The 17,878-nt window shown below is 44.7% G+C and overlaps 1 protein-coding gene across 1 annotated transcript in view; it reads right to left on the bottom strand.

The window, feature by feature from the left end:
- The window catches only part of UTRN (utrophin), an 863,547-nt gene extending 855,925 nt beyond the window's left edge, over positions 1-7,622 (bottom strand). Inside the window, exon 1 of the mRNA XM_068232090.1 lies at positions 7,156-7,622. The gene's annotated coding sequence lies outside the window, so the exon portion shown is untranslated. The remainder of the gene's footprint in view (positions 1-7,155) is intronic.
- Positions 7,623-17,878: the final 10,256 nt, after the last annotated feature.

The following is a 17,878-nucleotide window of genomic DNA, read 5'->3' as shown; positions in this document are numbered from 1 at the left end:
TCCACACATAGAAAATACATCCATACACAAGCAGGCTGTATACAGCATTCCTTTTGAATCTCAAGAGATCATTTGTGTGTTTCTTTCCCCCTGCATCTCTCATGCACTGAAGTTTCAGGCTGCTCGTTTCTTCCTGCAAACAGCTTTGCCTGTGTCTGTAATTCTTCAGTATGTGAAAGCCCAGCCAGCTCAGAGGACGATTTATCCAGCTTGTAAAAGATAAGAGAGAAGAAAGAAGCTGCTCTAATCCTAAATAACACACAGGCAGTGTGCATAGAGCGGCCTGGAAGGGGAGTTCATAGCAGAACCACAACACTGAAGAACTTGGCAGCCTTCCAGACACAGGCTGACAAGTCTGACAAGAGAGAGATAAGTTGATCTATTACAGAGATGGTGATAGTATAAAGTGCTGCAGTAAGCCAGAACACATTAGAATAGCTTTTGGAACTTGTAGGATAATAAAAAAACAGGATGCAATTTTTGTTACGGAGTCTCTTTAAGGAATGAAGTGATAAGATAACTCTCTCACTATGAAAACTTATCTCTACACCTTAAAGAGGAGCTGTCAGCCATACTATGCCAGATAAAAAAACGACATATATAAGTACAGTGATGTAAAAAACTATTTGCCCCCTTCCTGATTTCTTATTCTTTTGCATGTTTGTCACACTTAAATGTTTCTGCTCATCAAAAACTGTTAACTATTAGTCAAAGATAACATAATTGAACACAAAATGCAGTTTTAAATGATGGTTTTTATTATTTAGTGAGAAAAAAAACTCCAAATCTACATGGCCCGGTGTGAAAAAGTGATTGCCCCCTTGTTAAAAAATAACTTAAAGAGAGTCTGAAGCGAGAATAAATCTCATAGATAGCAGGGGCACGTGTGCCCCTGCTAAACCGCCGCTATCCCGCGGCTTAACGGGGGTCCATGATCCCCCAAATCCCCTCGTTTCAGCGGGGGGGGGGGCGCTTTCTGGTTGGGGCAGGGCTGCGGCGGTTAGCCCTGCCCCAACCAGGAAGCGCTCCCCCGCTGAAACGAGGGGATTTGGGGGATCAGGGACCCCCGTTAAGCCGCGTCTGTCAGCGCGTATCTCCGCCTCTCCCCCGCCCCTCTCAGTCTTCCTTCACTGAGAGGGGCAGGGGAGAGGCGGTGATGCGCCGCTGATAGACGCGACAGGAGGCAGGGCTGCAGCCGTTAGCCCTGCCTCCAGGAGCGACCAAGTCTGCGACCAAGTGTCGCAGTGGGGGGGTTTGGGGGTGAAGGGACCCCCGTTTAGCGGCGCTATAGCGGCGGTTTAGCAGGGGCACACGTGCCCCTGCTAACTATGAGCTCTGAAGCGACATTTATTCTCGCTTCAGAGTCTCTTTAACTGTGGTTTATCACACCTGAGTTCAATTTCTGTAGTCACCCCCAGGCCTGATTACTGCCACACCTGTTTCAATCAAGAAATCACTTAAACAGGAGCTATCTGACACAGAGAAGTAGACCAAAAGCACCTCAAAAGCTAGACATCATGCCAAGATCCAAAGAAATTCAGGAACAAATGAGAACAAAAGTAATTGAGATCTGTCAGTCTGGTAAAGGTTATAAAGCCATTTCTAAAGCTTTGGGACTCCAGCGAACCACAGTGAGAGCCATTATCCACAAATGGCAAAAACATGGAACAGTGATGAACCTTCCCAGGAGTGGCCGGACGACCAAAATTACTCCAAGAGCGCAGAGAAAACTCATCCGAGAGGCCACAAAAGACCCCAGGACAACATCTAAAGAACTGCAGGCCTCACTTGCCTCAATTAAGGTCAGTGTTCACGACTCCACCATAAGAAAGAGACTGGGCAAAAACGGCCTGCATGGCAGATATCCAAGGCGCAAACCACTTTTAAGCAAAAAGAACATTAAGGCTCGTCTCAATTTTGCTAAAAAACATCTCAATGATTGCCAAGACTTTTGGGAAAATACCTTGTGGACCGACGAGACAAAAGTTGAACTTTTTGGAAGGTGCGTGTCCCGTTACATCTGGCGTAGAAGTAACACAGCATTTCAGCAAAAGAACATCATACCAACAGTAAAATATGGTGGTGGTAGTGTGATGGTCTGGGGTTGTTTTGCTGCTTCAGGACCTGGAAGGCTTGCTGTGATAGATGGAACCATGAATTCTACTGTCTACCAAAAAATCCTGAAGGAGAATGTCCAGCCATCTGTTCGTCAACTCAAGCTGAAGCGATCTTGGGTGCTGCAGCAGGACAATGACCCAAAACACACCAGCAAATCCCCCTCTGAATGGCTGAAGAAAAACAAAATGAAGACTTTGGAGTGGCCTAGTCAAAGTCCTGACCTGAATCCTATTGAGATGTTGTTGCCTGATCGTAAAAAGGCGGTTCATGCTAGAAAACCCTCAGGGCTCGTTTCCACTATCGCGAATCCGCATGTGTCCAACACATGCGGATTCGCACATGTAATGCAAGTGGATGGGCCTGTTTCCACTGTAGCGTTGTTGAGGTGCGTTTTTTTCAGCGGTAAAAAAACGCACAAAAGAGTCAACGAATTCGCCTGCGAGTGGAATGCATGCGAATCGCCGCTAATGTATTTAATAGGGAAATCGCATGCGGCTTTGTCATGCGGATTTCCCCGCGATTTCGCATGAAAGCCAATGGAACTTAACACAGGCAGTGACATGGTTAAATTCGCATGGCTCCTTGCCATGCGAAATCGCATGCGAAATCGCGGGTAAATCCACATGGGGAAACGCAGCCGCATGCAATTTCTTCAGCAGTGGAATCCAGGCGATTCCGCACCGCTACAGTGGAAACAAGCCCTCAAATAAAGCTGAATTACAACAATTCTGCAAAGATGAGTGGGCCAAAATTCCTCCAGAGCGCTGTAAAAGACTCGTTGCAAGTTACCGAAAACGCTTGATTGCAGTAATTGCTGCTAAGTGTGGCCCAACCAGTTATTAGGTTCAGGGGGCAATTTCTTTTTCACACAGGGCCATGTAGGTTTTGAGTTTTTTTTCTCACTAAATAATAAAAACCATCATTTAAAACTGCATTTCGTGTTCAATTATGTTATCTTTGACTAATAGTTAACGGTTTTTGATGAGCAGAAACATTTAAGTGTGACAAACATGCAAAAGAATAAGAAATCAGGAAGGGGGCAAATAGTTTTTCACATCACTGTAGATAAATACTAGCTCTACTTACATAGCACGTGTATTGCACGGTCCAAGTGTTGATTTCAGTGAACGTTATAAAATAAAAAATGGAGAGAATTCTGTTCGCTGGCAGGGCCACCTTTACTCCCTCCAGCTGAAGCCAATGGTGAGGTCATTTCCTCCCTTACTCCCCCCTCCACCCCAAACCAATAGCGAACATTATGTCTCAGGCAGGGAATCCCTAAGAAAATGGTAGCAGGGACGGGGGTCTCCATGGGTGCGATGCAGTGGCGGCAGCCACTGCCCACATGAATCGGCGGAGATGCCTGTCGAGCTGGAGTATGGGGAGGGGGCAGACACGGACAGTCATGGGAGGCAGCCAATGAGAGGAAAAGGAGTGAGAGTGACACAGGCTGCAGCCATTCAGGCTGAACTAGCTGTGTCTGTGCAGAAACTCCTACACCCCCCCCCCTTGCCCCAGCCTGCACTGCAACTTCTCTTTTGCGGCTGATGACTGGCTGCGTACTAAGGAACTAGGGACATGAGGATGCGCTCCGGTCTACGTGGCGGTGATTGACAGCGCCGCTCGCACAGGCGCAGTACAGTCCAGGCCTCCAGGTCAGCCTGATGTCGTCGCCGGGGACCGGGAGGGAGAGGCTGCGAACAGCTCACCACAGAGCTGAAGCGAGGGACAGGCTGGGAGCTTGGGGCTGGAAAAAGCCCCAAGTAAGTAGCACTTATTTTCATTTGAAACCCCTGATGACTCCTTTAAAGTTATGCATTGCCTTTTTAGCGTTCCCTTTATATGATCAACAGATGGAAATAGAGAATTGATTTTGTTTTTCATGCCTAACAGTTACTCTTTAATAAGGCAAGATCGATGTGTAGAGGTAAGTTTTCTCTTTGAGGCCTATGTATGATACGTATTTTGGGCTATTGCAGTGATCATTTCAGATAATTATCTGATTTTTATAAACACTTATATGGGGAGTCTGTTTCTTTCACTTTGCTAACTGAGAACCGTTGTTTATTGTTGTCTTTTTCAGCAATTCAATTTTCTTTAACGATAATCAGTCAATTCATCGTTCATCATTTGTTTTAAACGACTTCCATCTGACGTGTGTGCAAAGCATTAGTCGGGTCCATGGGCACATGCACATTGGTTAGTTAGCAAACACCTTTTTAAAATTCAACTCTACATTCTCTTTCCACATTACAAAGTAACCTGCTTATAATTTTTTTTTATTAAAATGTACTGAAAATAGTTAGGATCAACAATTTTTGTGTACTAGAACTTTAACATATTGATCCTTTACACCACTTCAATGTCATATTTTCTCCTGACTACTTTCTGGTAATGGGCCAGGATGTCCCCATTTGTCTCGAGTGACGACACAGCAGACTTCTGGAATTTGGAAGTCCTCTCAGCTGTTGGCCAGCACTGCTCAGCAGTCATTATTTTTTACACAGTACAAAATAAAGGTAAAAAGCAACCGAAAAAAAATAAAATAAATCTCCCTTTCCTTGAGGCACATCATTTTTCTCACATAATTTATCACATAAACCACAACCTAAAGGTGGCCATACACTCATCGATTTTCTCATTCGATTCCTTGCAGATTCGATTAATCTGCTGGGAATCAATTCCCCAAAATGTCAGACCAATCGATTTTTGATCCATTTTAAAAATCAACTGAAAGAATTGATTGGACATTATAAAAAATGTAAAACACTCAGGGCAAGAGCATTAGCAGATCGATGGCCTATAGCTTTGCACTGCATTGAACATTGCAACTCTGCAGTTCAATCAATTTTCAATAGATTCCCTGCAGGAATCTATTGGAAATTGATGAGCAGCGTATAGTAGGAATCAATTCCTTTTGAATCAATTATTTTCAGAAAGGATTCGATCATTCTGGAACATTGGGTGGAAATCTATAAGTGTATGGCCAGCTTAATTTTGATGATATCTCAGACTAGAACTAATGAAAATGTATCATACAAAAAAGTGCAGTAAGGTGTCATTTTGTAAAAAAATATTGTGTATGCATTAACTACAATTACTGTACATGAAAAGAAATTAGCAGCGGTTAGACCAGGACTTTTTACACAGCTAATCAGATTCAGAAAGCTAATGACTGAGGGTGCATTGACACTGTGTACATTGCTTTGCACTGCATTGCCACACGTGAATGCTCTGCCCATACAATTGTATGGGCATGTTCACATCCCTGCACTGTGACAGGTCACATTATCCAAACACACTTTCTACAGTGCGTCTCTGGATAATGTGTGCGGTAAAGCACACGTCCCATAGCAATCCTTCATGCTATGAATATAACTTGCGTGTTTTATCGTGTAGAGTGTGTGTTGGCCGCGTTGTAGCACTGGCGTTATGCAAAGAAAGAACATAGTGTGAACTGAGGCTGACAGCTTAATCAAGCAGAAAATTAACATTAAAAATGAAACTCAGAAATATTTGGATCCTATTGACTACCAGTCACCAACTTTCCTGACATTCTGAAGGTGCGTACACACCTGTGATATATGCCACCCATCGGGACCCAATCCCCTTGGGTGACATCATTGGGTAGCTGACAACACGTTCTGTTGCTATGCGAGGGGGGGGGAGGGATGACGGAGCGGAGTGTGACATCAAGCGGCAGGGGAGGGGCATCTTCAAAGAAGTTTGGGCCCATCAGGTAGGTAGATCCGCTGGGCGGATGGCTCGCAGGTTGGGGGCTGCCGTACACACGCTTGATAATCAGCTGAGGTGGTCTTTATCGGCCACCTCACCTGACTTTAGTCAAGCATGTGTACATGCCTTAATCCTTACTAGACTCATAGTGAAGTATCCCTATTACAGTCTATAGCCCTGTATACACGCTAGAAGAAACTCGGCCAAAGACCACCTCTGTCGAGAGTCCAGTGTGTACAGCAGCACCCGAGCCTAAACGGCCTGCAATCCGCCAAGAGCATTCTTCTCCTGGTTCACCCTGCTCCCAGGTGACATCACACCTGAGACAGTCTGTCAGCCCTCTCTGACAGCACACGTCACTAGCCTGTAGGTTAACAATAAATCTGTACAGCCTTGGCCCTGCAATGTTGCCCAATGTATTGGATCCCAACACCCGCTGGGCGACATGCCTCGTACATGTGTACACGGCTTTAGGCCGATTAGTTCAAGGAAAACCAATGAACTTACCAGCTTGTTTTTAGGATGTGGGAGGAAACTAAAGTGCCCAGTGAAAACCCACACAAACATGAGAAGAACACAAAAACTCCAAGCAGATAAGTATCCTATCCAAGATATGAACCTGGGACCCTGGCGATTGCAAAGCAAGAGTACTATCCACTGTGCCATCCCTATCCACTGAATTACGTGCCACTTACCTAAGAAAGCTTCTATTGGTAATAATTATAACAGTAAGAAGTTATCACCATAGCATTCACCACTTTCACTGTGGCAAACTTATGTAGGCTTCAATGGAGTGATGCGGCAAACCGTATTTTTTGTTTTTATTAATTGTTTATTACTTTTGCAGCTGATCACCACTTTATACACCGCAAAAGTTATTAAAACATACTTTTCTAGAAAAAAAAAAACGGTTGTATGTGGAACACCAGTTCAGGGAATGGAACTGCGGATTGCCAATCGAGGGTAATGGCAGTACCGTAGTGCTGATCGCTACCATAATGAATCCGATCACCCTATTAACAATGCAGCGTAATAAAAGCATTGATCATATTTTTAAAAATGAAGAAAAAAAAAAAGTGCTGATATGAATTGCGATTGTCACCCTTCCACCTGTTTACCCATCGCCTATAGTTATAAGTCTATTTATTGTTAGTTGTACAAACACATCTCCTAAGGCAGATTGGGAAATGACAGTCTTTAGAAAATTCATGACATAAACTATAGTCAGGGAGAGTGCAGCATGACTATTCCCTTCTTCCCATTGAGTAAACTAGAATGAATTATTCAGGGCTGTAACCTTACCTGAGAAGCGTGTTCCCGTAGTCCTTCCCTCTCCTCTGTCACCACACACAAGGGTCACCATAAATGCCACCCCTCCCAAGCTAATGAGATCCCACCACGCAACAGATCTGGAGGCTGGGATCCACTCAGAACATCCCGGATGGTGGAAAGTTGCTTGCAGCTGCGATGCCTACAGTCCTGCACTTTACAGCGACTCCTCCCCGACTTGGCTGACAGAGAAATACTTGCAGCCGCCCAGCTAACCATTAACTTTTTCTCTACCAGCGCCGGGAGTCAGTGGATTGCTTAACTTGCTCTGGCTTCAGGAAAGTCACACGATCCGGGGACTCGCCGACCGTCCCCTTCCCTCCTGGATCCTTCCGAGACAAGCCGCATAAAGTTGTGACCCTGCCGAGGTGGCCCCTGTCTGTCCCCAGCAACTTTGTACCTCGGGTTCACACTCCTGTTTTACTCTGGAATTTCGAGCGGTCGGCTGCACCGAAGCTAAAGGAACGTGGCATAATCACAACACGTCCCCGCCCACTCAGAATGCATACTTCTTTTCTGAGTTTAGTAGGGAAGTGTAACTTATCATGTGCAGCTGACAAACGCCATCTGCTGGACACAATGCTCTCTTTAGGAAAACTAATGGAAAAAGTACTGTAGTTGTTTCAAGTCCTGTCCTTTATTTATTTATTTATGTATTGTATTTATAAAGCGCCAACATATTATGCAGCGCTGGGCATTAGTTTAGGTTACAGACAATATTTAGGGTGACATACAGCAATATGACAATACAGGAATACAACAAAAACCAGATCACGCAGCACAGTAAGAGTACAAGGTAATGCTTAGTCAGTCACTGGATGGGAGCATGGAGATTAGGAGATTTGAGTTCACTCAAATGCAGAGCATGGGTGCACAGTAATGGAGGTGCATGATCAGGTAGGAAACAAAAGGAGGAGGACCCTGTCCAAAGGCTTACAATCTAGAGGGAGAGGTAGGGACACGAAAGGTAGGGGGCCAGAGTTCATCTGCAGGTTTAGAGCACGTGTGAGGGGTGGTAGGCCAGAGTGAAAATGTGAGTTTTGAGGGCCTTTTTGAAGATGTTGAAAGAAGGGGCTGCCCTAATGGGTGGAGGTAGGGAGTTCTATAGTGTTGGAGCAGCTCTTCAGAAGTCCTGGAGGCGTGCATGGGACTGGGTGATGCGGATGCGGTCAGGCGCAGTTCATTGCAAGAGCGGAGTGAGCGGCTAGGTATGTACCTCTGAGTAAGATCGGAAATGTAGGTTGGACAGGTTTTGTGGACAGATTTGTGGGTCAGACACAGTATCTTGAATCTGATTCTGGACTGGATAGGAAGCCAGTGGAGGGATTCACGGAGGTGAGCTGCCATGGTGGAGCGATGGGAGAAGTGGATAATTCTGGCTGCCGCATTCATGATGGACTGCAGCTGGGCTATTCAGGTCATAGGGAGGCCAGACAGAAGGGCATTGCAGTAGTCAAGGCGGGAAATTATGAGGGCATGGATGAGGAGTTTGGTGGTGGCAGAGGTCAGGAAAGGTGCGGATCTTGCAGATGTTATGAAGGTGGAAGTTGCAGGACTTTGCGAAGTTTTGGATGTGAGGAGTGAAGGAGAGCCATATTAATCCATGCACTGATGAGGAGCAACCAATCTGAAACAGTTTGCATGCATGTTGGATTAGTTTGGCTCTATAATATTAAATGATGCTTCCGAGGAGCATAAAAAAAATCCACTTACCTGGGGCTTCCTCCAGCCCCTGGCAGACGTTCTGTGCCCTCGCCACAGCTCCGCTCCCCGCCAGTGGCCCGGAGTCCCCTCCGGTACTAGAGGCCTACTTGATTTCCAGTGTGCTTCTCACGTAGTCGTGCTGACGTCATCCGGACTGTACTGTGCAGACGCAGTAGCTCTGCGCCTGCGCATTACAGTCCGGTTGACGTCAGTGGGCCTCAGTGAGCTGCATGCTGAAGTGCAGGAGGAGCCAACCTGGAAGACGACCCAGAGAGGTCGGCTTCTCCACCGGAGGGGACTGGGAGCCACCGGAGCTGCAACGAGGGCACAGGACGGCTGCCAGGGACTGGAGAAAGCCCCAGGTAAGTGTATTTTTTATACTCCTTGGTCCTTCCCTTTAACAAGCTGACACATCATTGCATCATAGTGGTTCTAGAGGTGTGTTTAGCTATCAGGGACAACAAAGAGATGATCTGCATTTTCAGCAGTGATGCATTTTTGGACACCTCAGAGCTCACTCCAACTTGAATAATCACAAATACCTTTTGTTTTAAGAGAACTTTAAGTTATTAAAAAAAAGAGTTAAATTTACCTGGGGCTTCTACTGGCCTCCTGCAGACATCCTATGCCCGCGTCGGGACATAACGATCCTCCGGTTCCCCGCCGCAGCACACTTCCGTTTTCTGAGACTTTAATGTCGCAGGTCACTGCGTCTGCATGGCCCTGACCGCGCGCGTCTTCGTTCCCGTTGCTGGCAGCGTACTGCGCTTTTGCCTACATGTTAATCAGTGGGCTAGAGAACTCATGTTAATCAATGGGCTAGATTACACTTAATGTGTTTTTCAGGCAGAAAAAAAAAACTGACATTCTACAGGATAATTCTTCACATTTTAACAGTTTTCTCTATCAATGACAAATGAAAACTCATGCAGTAAAACGTGCGGAGAAAACTGAAAGACAAGTGTGTTCCCTGCCTAACTTTGAGAAAAGAAAAAAACTTCATACTTACTTCAGCAGTGGGAAGCCTCTGGATGATGTATTGTTCCAATGATGTTAAAGGGGACCTGAACTCAGAACCTCCTCTCTGCTCTAAAATATACATACAGCAAAATAACCTTTAAAGAAAATATTTCTTTCTTACAGCTGATACAAATCCTGCAATAAATCTGCAATGTGTCTAATTCCTGCTTTCATGGAAGCAGACATATTGTTAACATCCTGTGTTTACAAATTATCTACTCTGCCGTAGCAGAGGCAAATCCTGAGCTGACACAGCTGAGAGATCAAATTACAGTGGTGAGATAAGGGGGAATTAGACAGGCTAAACTCTCTAAATACACAGAGGGTGCATTTTTCTGTTTTCATTCTGTCTTGTGCAAGAGTTCATGTCCACTTTAAGGGGAGGCTCTGCCTGATTATACAAATGAGAGAGAAAGAGCGGGAGGTCGGCACTGCATTTATCTGTTTATTCCAAAGTGAGGCACATAAAAAAGTGTGACATATCAAAATGACAATCAGCAACATACCAGTGCAGGAGGCAATGTGGGTGGTGGTGGGTGCTGGGCACTGTTAGCCTTAAAGCCGGTCCGCGCGAATATGCGCTTCTACGGAAGGCTCTAATGGAGGCTCTCTGCCTGATTATGTTCGGGGATGGAGGAGGAATCTGCTAAATTACATATGGGCTTTTTTAAGGGGGGTAGGTAGATAACATTGACTCAGTAATTTTTAAAGTACTAAAGTAGCTTGCGAGACAGAAAAGTGTGGACACCCCTGGTTTAGAGGGATCCTGCTCTGGAATGATGAGCTGTAACAGGACCATGCAGAGCGAAACCGTTCTTGGCGCCTACTCCATGCCGCACAGCACTTGCTTTGGGCACCACCATAAACTGTAACAGTATTACAGCTATAGTGGAGGTGCTGTGGGGAACCTGGACAGGCTTAGGTAATCAGTAGGGAGAGATGTCTTTTGGCTTCTCCCACACCCATACCCACACTTAATATTTGGTTGAACACTCTTTGGAAAAAAATTACTGAAATCAGTCGCTTCCTATAACTTTTCCCAACAGCAATTTTAAGATCTCTCCACAGGTGTTCAATAGGTTTTAGATGGACTCATTGCTGGCTACTTCAGAACTCTCCAGGGCTTTGTTACCATCTATTTCTTGGTGCTTTTTGACGTGTGTTTGGGGTCATTGTCCTGCTGGAAGACCCAAGATCTCGGACGCAAACCCAGCTTTCTGACAGTGGGCTCCACAGTGCAACCCGAAATCCTTCGGTAATCCTCAGATTTCATGATGCCTTGCACACATTCAAGGCACCCAGTGCCAGAGGCAGCAAAACAACCCCAAAACATCATTGAACCACCATATTTCACTGAAGGTATTGTGTTCTTTTCTTTGTAGGCCTCATTCCATTTTCGGTAAACAGTAGAATGACGTGATTTATCAAAAAGCTATAACTTGGTCTCATCTGTCCACAAGACATTTTCCCAGGAGGATTTTGACTTACTCAAGTACATTTTGGCAACCTGCAGTTTATGTATTTGCAGTGGGGTCCTCCTGGGTCTCCTGCCATAGCCTTTCATTTCATTTACCCAGGCTGCATTTTAATCCAGACTTCCGCCCACTTGAATTCAAGCTATCCCCACTTTTATAATCTTCTACATCTCTCAAAAACATTATTCTTTAATTGATTTAATCTTTTCCTGTTATTTTGCAACTTCTACAAATCTGAACATTTACTTCTTTTTTTTTTCAGCTTCTCATTTAGTTAATCAAAACGTTCTTTATCTTTATATTCATTAAGTTTCTGTGTACTAATTTCCAATTCCTTTTCTACATCTTCAAATTGCATTTTCTCTTCTTTAACAAAGAATGTCATAATTCTTAAGGTGGCCACACACGATACAATAAAATGATCCGATTTTACAGTAATTCGATAAAAACGATCGTATCTCTCGAAAAAAATCGAAAGCTTTTTTTTCATTCGACTGAAAAATCCGATCGGATTTCCCGTTTTTTTCGATTTAAATCGATCCGGAATGCCAGATATTTCTCTTCAATTTCTACTAAAGATTGTATGGTGTGTGTTGGATTGTTAATTTATTACTATACACACCCTAGCAATTTTCTCTGAGTTTCCAATCATTTTTATCATAATTGAAATCATTTTTATCATAATTGAGGAAAAAATTGAACATAGGTGTGTGGTACATTGGTCATATTTTTGAAATGTTACAATCAGTCAAAAGATCAAAAATTGATTGCAATTCTTAAATTGAACAGATATTTAAAAAATTGTATGGTGTGTGGCCACCTTTAGGCTGTGGGCCTTACATTATATTTTCCAGTCTAGTAACATGCAGAGGGTTTGTAGGGGCTCAACTGGAATAATCCTTTCTCTGATTCCTCTTGGGACAATATGTTTATACTTGACCATGCTGATAATTTCCCGTTTTTTCTTAAAGGACGACTATTGCAAAAAAATTGTTACATTTAAATTACATGTAAACACATACAAATAATTAGTACCGTACCTTTCTTCCAGAGTAAAATGAGCCATAAATTACCTTTTCCTATTTTGCTTTCACTTACAGTAGGTAGTAGAAATATGACAGAACTGACAGGATTTGGATTAGTCCATCTCCTTATTGTGGGATATTTAATATTTTGTTTATTTTTTATAAAAGCATTCCCTGGAAGGGATCGATACATACAGTAGATACCACCACCACCACCACCACCACCTGTTTGCACATTATGTTGGCATTGGACTGAGCAACTGCCATTCACTAAGTGCTTTTGAAACAAAGAATACTCTGAGAATCCCCCATGAGGAGATGGGCAAGTCCAAAACCTGTCAGTTCTGTCAGATTTCTACAACCTACTGTAAATGACAGAACTACAAGGAGAAAAGTAATTTATAGCTCATTTTACTCTTGGAGAAATGTAATTCTTAGTTGCATGTGTTTACATGTATTTCAAATGTTACAATGTTTGCGATAGTGGCCCTTTAATAACCTTTATTGTAGTCCGCTGATGCTGTCTAAATAAACAAACCAAGAACAATTCGTCCTCATTGGCAATCTCATCTTCAATTCCCTCAAAAGCATTTTGCATTTTCTCATAAATCTCAAAAATATTTTGCTTCTCAGACTCATATGGTTAAATGTATGCAAATAAATACATGTAATATCTTTTGCTAGGTCTAGGCTCCCTTATGTATTTGTTCACAATGATCTTTTCATATACCCTGCACTAAATTAAAACAGTTGTAAAAAAAAACAACAACCCAAAGTGATAGAATTTAGGTTACATTCACAGTGGTATGTTGTGGTGCAGCATAATGGTCACTTTGTAACGTGGCTTGCCTCAATGCAATGCACCACCTACAGCGATGATAACAGTACGCCAATGTATTGTGGAATAACAACGTTCAAAATTGTAACGCACTGCATGCAGTGTGTTACTGCATAACACGCACATTAATAGTGAAGCATACTTTTCATTGATTGTATGTTTCACTGAACTTCACTGTATGCAATTCAACATGTGGATAACGTGTGCCCTGTTCCTGCTGTTACAGGGAACGCAAAGGCCACTGTGAACATAACCTTACAAGTAAATACGTAAATTGTTACTTTAAAGGGACACTTATGTCTCTGTAAAAAAATGAGTTTTACTCACCTGGGGCTTCCAGCAGCCCCCTGAAGCTGTAACGCGCCCACGCAGACTCCATCAGATGCTCCTGGCCCCGCCGGCAGCCACTTCCGGTTTCGGCGTAAGGAGCTGACAGGCCGGGAACGCGAGTGATTCTTCGCGTTCCCGGACACAATAGCGACCTCTATGCTGCTATATAGTGGCATAGAGGGCGCTATTGTGGTCGGGAACGGGAAGAATCACTCGCGTTCCCGGCCTGTCACCGAAACCGGAAGTGGCTGCCGGTGGGGCCAGGAGCATCTGATGGAGTCTGTGTGGGCGCGATACACCTTCAGGGGGCTGCTGGAAGCCCCAGGTGAGTAAAACTCGTTTTTTTTACAGAGACTTAAGTGTCCCTTTAAGGACTCAAGCTTTTTAAATATGTATGTCATTAAGATATACTGTACTGTTTTACTGTTACTTTTACAAATAAGGGCTTGCAAGTGTTTATAGAGTACAATAAGAAAACAAAAAACACTTTTATTTCCAAATAAAATATTGTCACCCTTCACTGTACTAGGAACATCATTTAAATGTTGTGATAACCAGAATAAAACTAGAATGGATAAAAAATGAGAAATTGTGTATTATTTAATCAGTTTCATTATTTCTCCCTTTAAAAAGCATAGAATATAAATGTATTACTTAAAAAAGCACTCACAAAAAGTCTAATTTGACCCCCCCCCCCCCCCCCCCCAAAAAAAGTATTTATTTACCTGTAGTACTTTATTTACTTGTAGTATTTAGTTACTTATAGTACTTATTTAGGTGTGATAAGTAGTGGTAACGTTATTGCCAATTGATGGGACCAGCACTTAATTGTGAAATTCACTCTGGTCCTTTAGGTAAGAACAACCCCTTGGTCAGAAGTGGTTAAACATGGTGTGCAGATCTGTGCCACTCACAATTGCATTTACCATGTATTATGTTTATATATTGCTGACCTAATAAAATCTGATTTAAACATGACTTATTCATCTGGGTACTACTGCTATTGCTATTACTACTACTGCTATTTACTGCGTATTTTTGTCCCTTCTGCAGCTCATCAAAATAAAGCAGCAAACCCCCCCCCCCCCCCCCCCCCTCCCAGTCTGCCTGGCATCGTAGGGACTGGTTGTGTCCCTGACCGCTGCTGCTTATACAGTATATCCAGGCAGGGGAATTGTGAACTCATTGCCTCCTGTGCTCAGCTCAATTGGCTGGAAGAGGCAGCAGCCTGAAGTTTGCACTAAAGTGGAATAGTGCATGTATCAGTCAGGCTTTGAACTGTGGCCTGTGTCTCCCTCTTGTGGGACTAAGTTTAGACGGAGTGCATTAGAAGCAAAATGAGAAGGAGGATATGCCGCTGCTGGCCGCTGTTTACCTAATAGTGAGAAGAAGCCTGTGTATGGGCATGCTGCCACCCAAACAGGCCATGTGGCGTTGTGCTGGGATACAGAGAGCTGGACTTCTTTTTAGAGTGGAGGGAGGCAGTGGGGAAGAGGCCTGTGAGGATCAGCAGCAGAGTGTGAATGGGTAAAAGACAAAACTCTTTTAGGAGACGGGCATTGCTAGCCCCAAAGATCAGTGGCACGTGGCCCGATATATTCTGGAGTGCCCCAAATGTCCTAATGGCAGAGCAAGCTGTGGTGCTTCTATGGGGGCATGCTGGGAGTTGTGGTGCCTCAATAGGAGGCCCGTGGGAGCATCAGAGGGGGTCCACTAGAAGGTCAGGGAATGCTCCGCTCCGTTATTAGTCTTCCAGCAGCGATCACCGATAGGAGACTGTTTGACGGCAAACCGCCGCCTAATAACACTGTATAGTGCTGCCATCTAAGGCTGCGCTGTACTGGGGACAGCCGTGGGACAGCGCTGCCCCCCTGGGAGGCACTAAAGCGATCCACTGTGATAGGCTGAAGCCAATCACAGCCGATCGCTGTAATTGGCTGGCAGGGGGAGGGAGGGATAGTAAAATAAAATAAAAAAATAGTAAAGTTTCTTTAAAAAAAAATGAAATAAATATTTCTTAAAAAACAAAAAAACATCTGAGGAGCGATCAGACCCCACCAACAGAAAGCTCTGTTGGTGGGCAGAAAGTGGGGGGGATCACTTGCGTGCTGAGTTGTACAGCCCAGCAGCGAGCCCTTAAAGCTGCAGGGGCCTATTTTGTAAAAAATGGCCTGGTCACTGGGGGGGGGGGGGGGGGGGGGGGTTATGGGTGGGGCGGGGGAAGCTAAGACCGCGGTCCTCAACTGGTTAAATGTATAATGTATTTTTGTTGTTTTTACTTTAACTTTATTTTTGGCCTAGGTGGCACTAAGTACTCTCCTGGAAGTTACTTTTTTTTTACATTTTGCAACGTTCCGTTTTATGAATCAATGTGCCTCGTGATTCAAGGCATGTTGCTTCATTCATAGAGGATCAGTTGCCTCGGGGGAACACTCATTCCCCTTCTGCAATCAATCCCCTGTAATAGCGACAGGGAACGAGTGTGCACCCAATGAGAACAAGCGTGCACCGGCCGCAACACCGCTGGACAAATATATTCTTCCAGATTGCCAAAAAGCGGCTCCTGCTGGATGAATATACAGTATATGCTTAAAGGGACTCCGAGCTCAAACTAAAATAGAAAATGGTACTCACCTTTGGCTTTCTGCAGCCCAGTGTAGGTTGGGACGTCCCACGCCGGCATCCTGGCTCTTCTACCCTTCACCTCTTCCGAAATGGCTGGCCGGCGGCAGCCGGGGCGACACTGGCCCCGAGTGTCGGGCTCCTCTTCCTCAATCGTCATGGCTGACGTCACCACGCCGGCCGCCTCGTGTCATCACGGCGGCCGGCGTGACACTACGGCTCGGAGTCCCTTTGTGGTTAAGCAAGATCTTTCCAATTTGCACAATTGATTGTTTTGACTGCCCACATTGAAGCATCAATCTCTGACATATTAAAGGTAGCCATACATCTAGCAATGATGAAAAGATTTGACCAAGAGACGAATCTCTCTCTTATCGAATCTGATAAGAGAGAGATCTGTCAGCTGCCCGTACACTAGTGTTGGGCGAACATCTAGATGTTCGGGTTCGGGCCGAACAGGCCGAACATGGCCGCGATGTTCGGGTGTTCGACCCGAACTCCGAACATAATGGAAGTCAATGGGGACCCGAACTTTTGTGGTTTGTAAAGCCTCCTTACATGCTACATACCCCAAATTTACAGGGTATGTGCACCTTGGGAGTGGGTACAAGAGGAAAAAAAAATTTAGCAAAAAGAGCTTATAGTTTTTGAGAAAATCGATTTTAAAGTTTCAAAGGGAAAACTGTCTTTTAAATGCGGGAAATGTCTGTTTTCTTTGCACAGGTAACATGCTTTTTGTCGGCATGCAGTCATAAATGTAATACATATAAGAGGTTCCAGGAAAAGGGACCGGTAATGCTAACCCAGCAGCAGCACACGTGATGGAACAGGAGGAGGGTGGCGCAGGAGGAGAAGGCCACGCTTTGAGACACAACAACCCAGGCCTTGCATGAGGACAAGAAGCGTGCGGATAGCATGCTTTGTACCACCATGCAGTCATAAATGTAATAAAGATAAGTGGTTCAATAAACAGGGACCACGCGGCAACGCTAACCCAGCAGCAGCACACGTGATGGAACAGGAGGAGGCGCAGGAGGAGAAGGCCACGCTTTGTGAGACACAACAACCCAGGCCTTGCATGAGGACAAAAAGCGTGCGGATAGCATGCTTTGTACCGCCATGTAGTCATAAATGTAATAAAGATAAGAGGTTCCATAAACAGGGACCGGCAACGGTAACCCAGCAGCAGCAGCAGCAGCAGCAGCAGCACACGTGATGGAACAGGAGGAGGCGCAGGAGGAGAAGGCCACGCTTTGTGAGACACAACAACCCAGGCCTTGCATGAGGACAAAAAGCGTGCGGATATAGCAGCAATGCTTTTTGCCGCCATGCAGTCATAAATGTAATACAGATGAGAGGTTCAATAAACAGGGACCGGAAACGCTAAACCATCCCAGATGTTCATCGGTCATGTTACTTGGTTGGGGTCCAGGAGTGTTGCGTAGTCGTTTCCAATCCAGGATTGATTCATTTTAATTTGAGTCAGACGGTCTGCATTTTCTGTGGAGAGGCGGATACGCCGATCTGTGATGATGCCTCCGGCAGCACTGAAACAGCGTTCCGACATAACGCTGGCTGCCGGGCAAGCCAGCACCTCTATTGCGTACATTGCCAGTTCGTGCCAGGTGTCTAGCTTCATGCCCGGTTTTAGGTCCAGCGGTGCCAGCCACAAATCCGTCTGT

The sequence above is a fragment of the Hyperolius riggenbachi genome, chromosome 4, assembly GCF_040937935.1.
Source record: "Hyperolius riggenbachi isolate aHypRig1 chromosome 4, aHypRig1.pri, whole genome shotgun sequence".
In the NCBI taxonomy this organism is placed as follows: Eukaryota; Metazoa; Chordata; class Amphibia; order Anura; family Hyperoliidae; genus Hyperolius; species Hyperolius riggenbachi.
The sequence above is the reverse complement of the archived record's forward strand: the minus strand, read 5'-3'. Positions and strand labels throughout refer to the sequence as shown.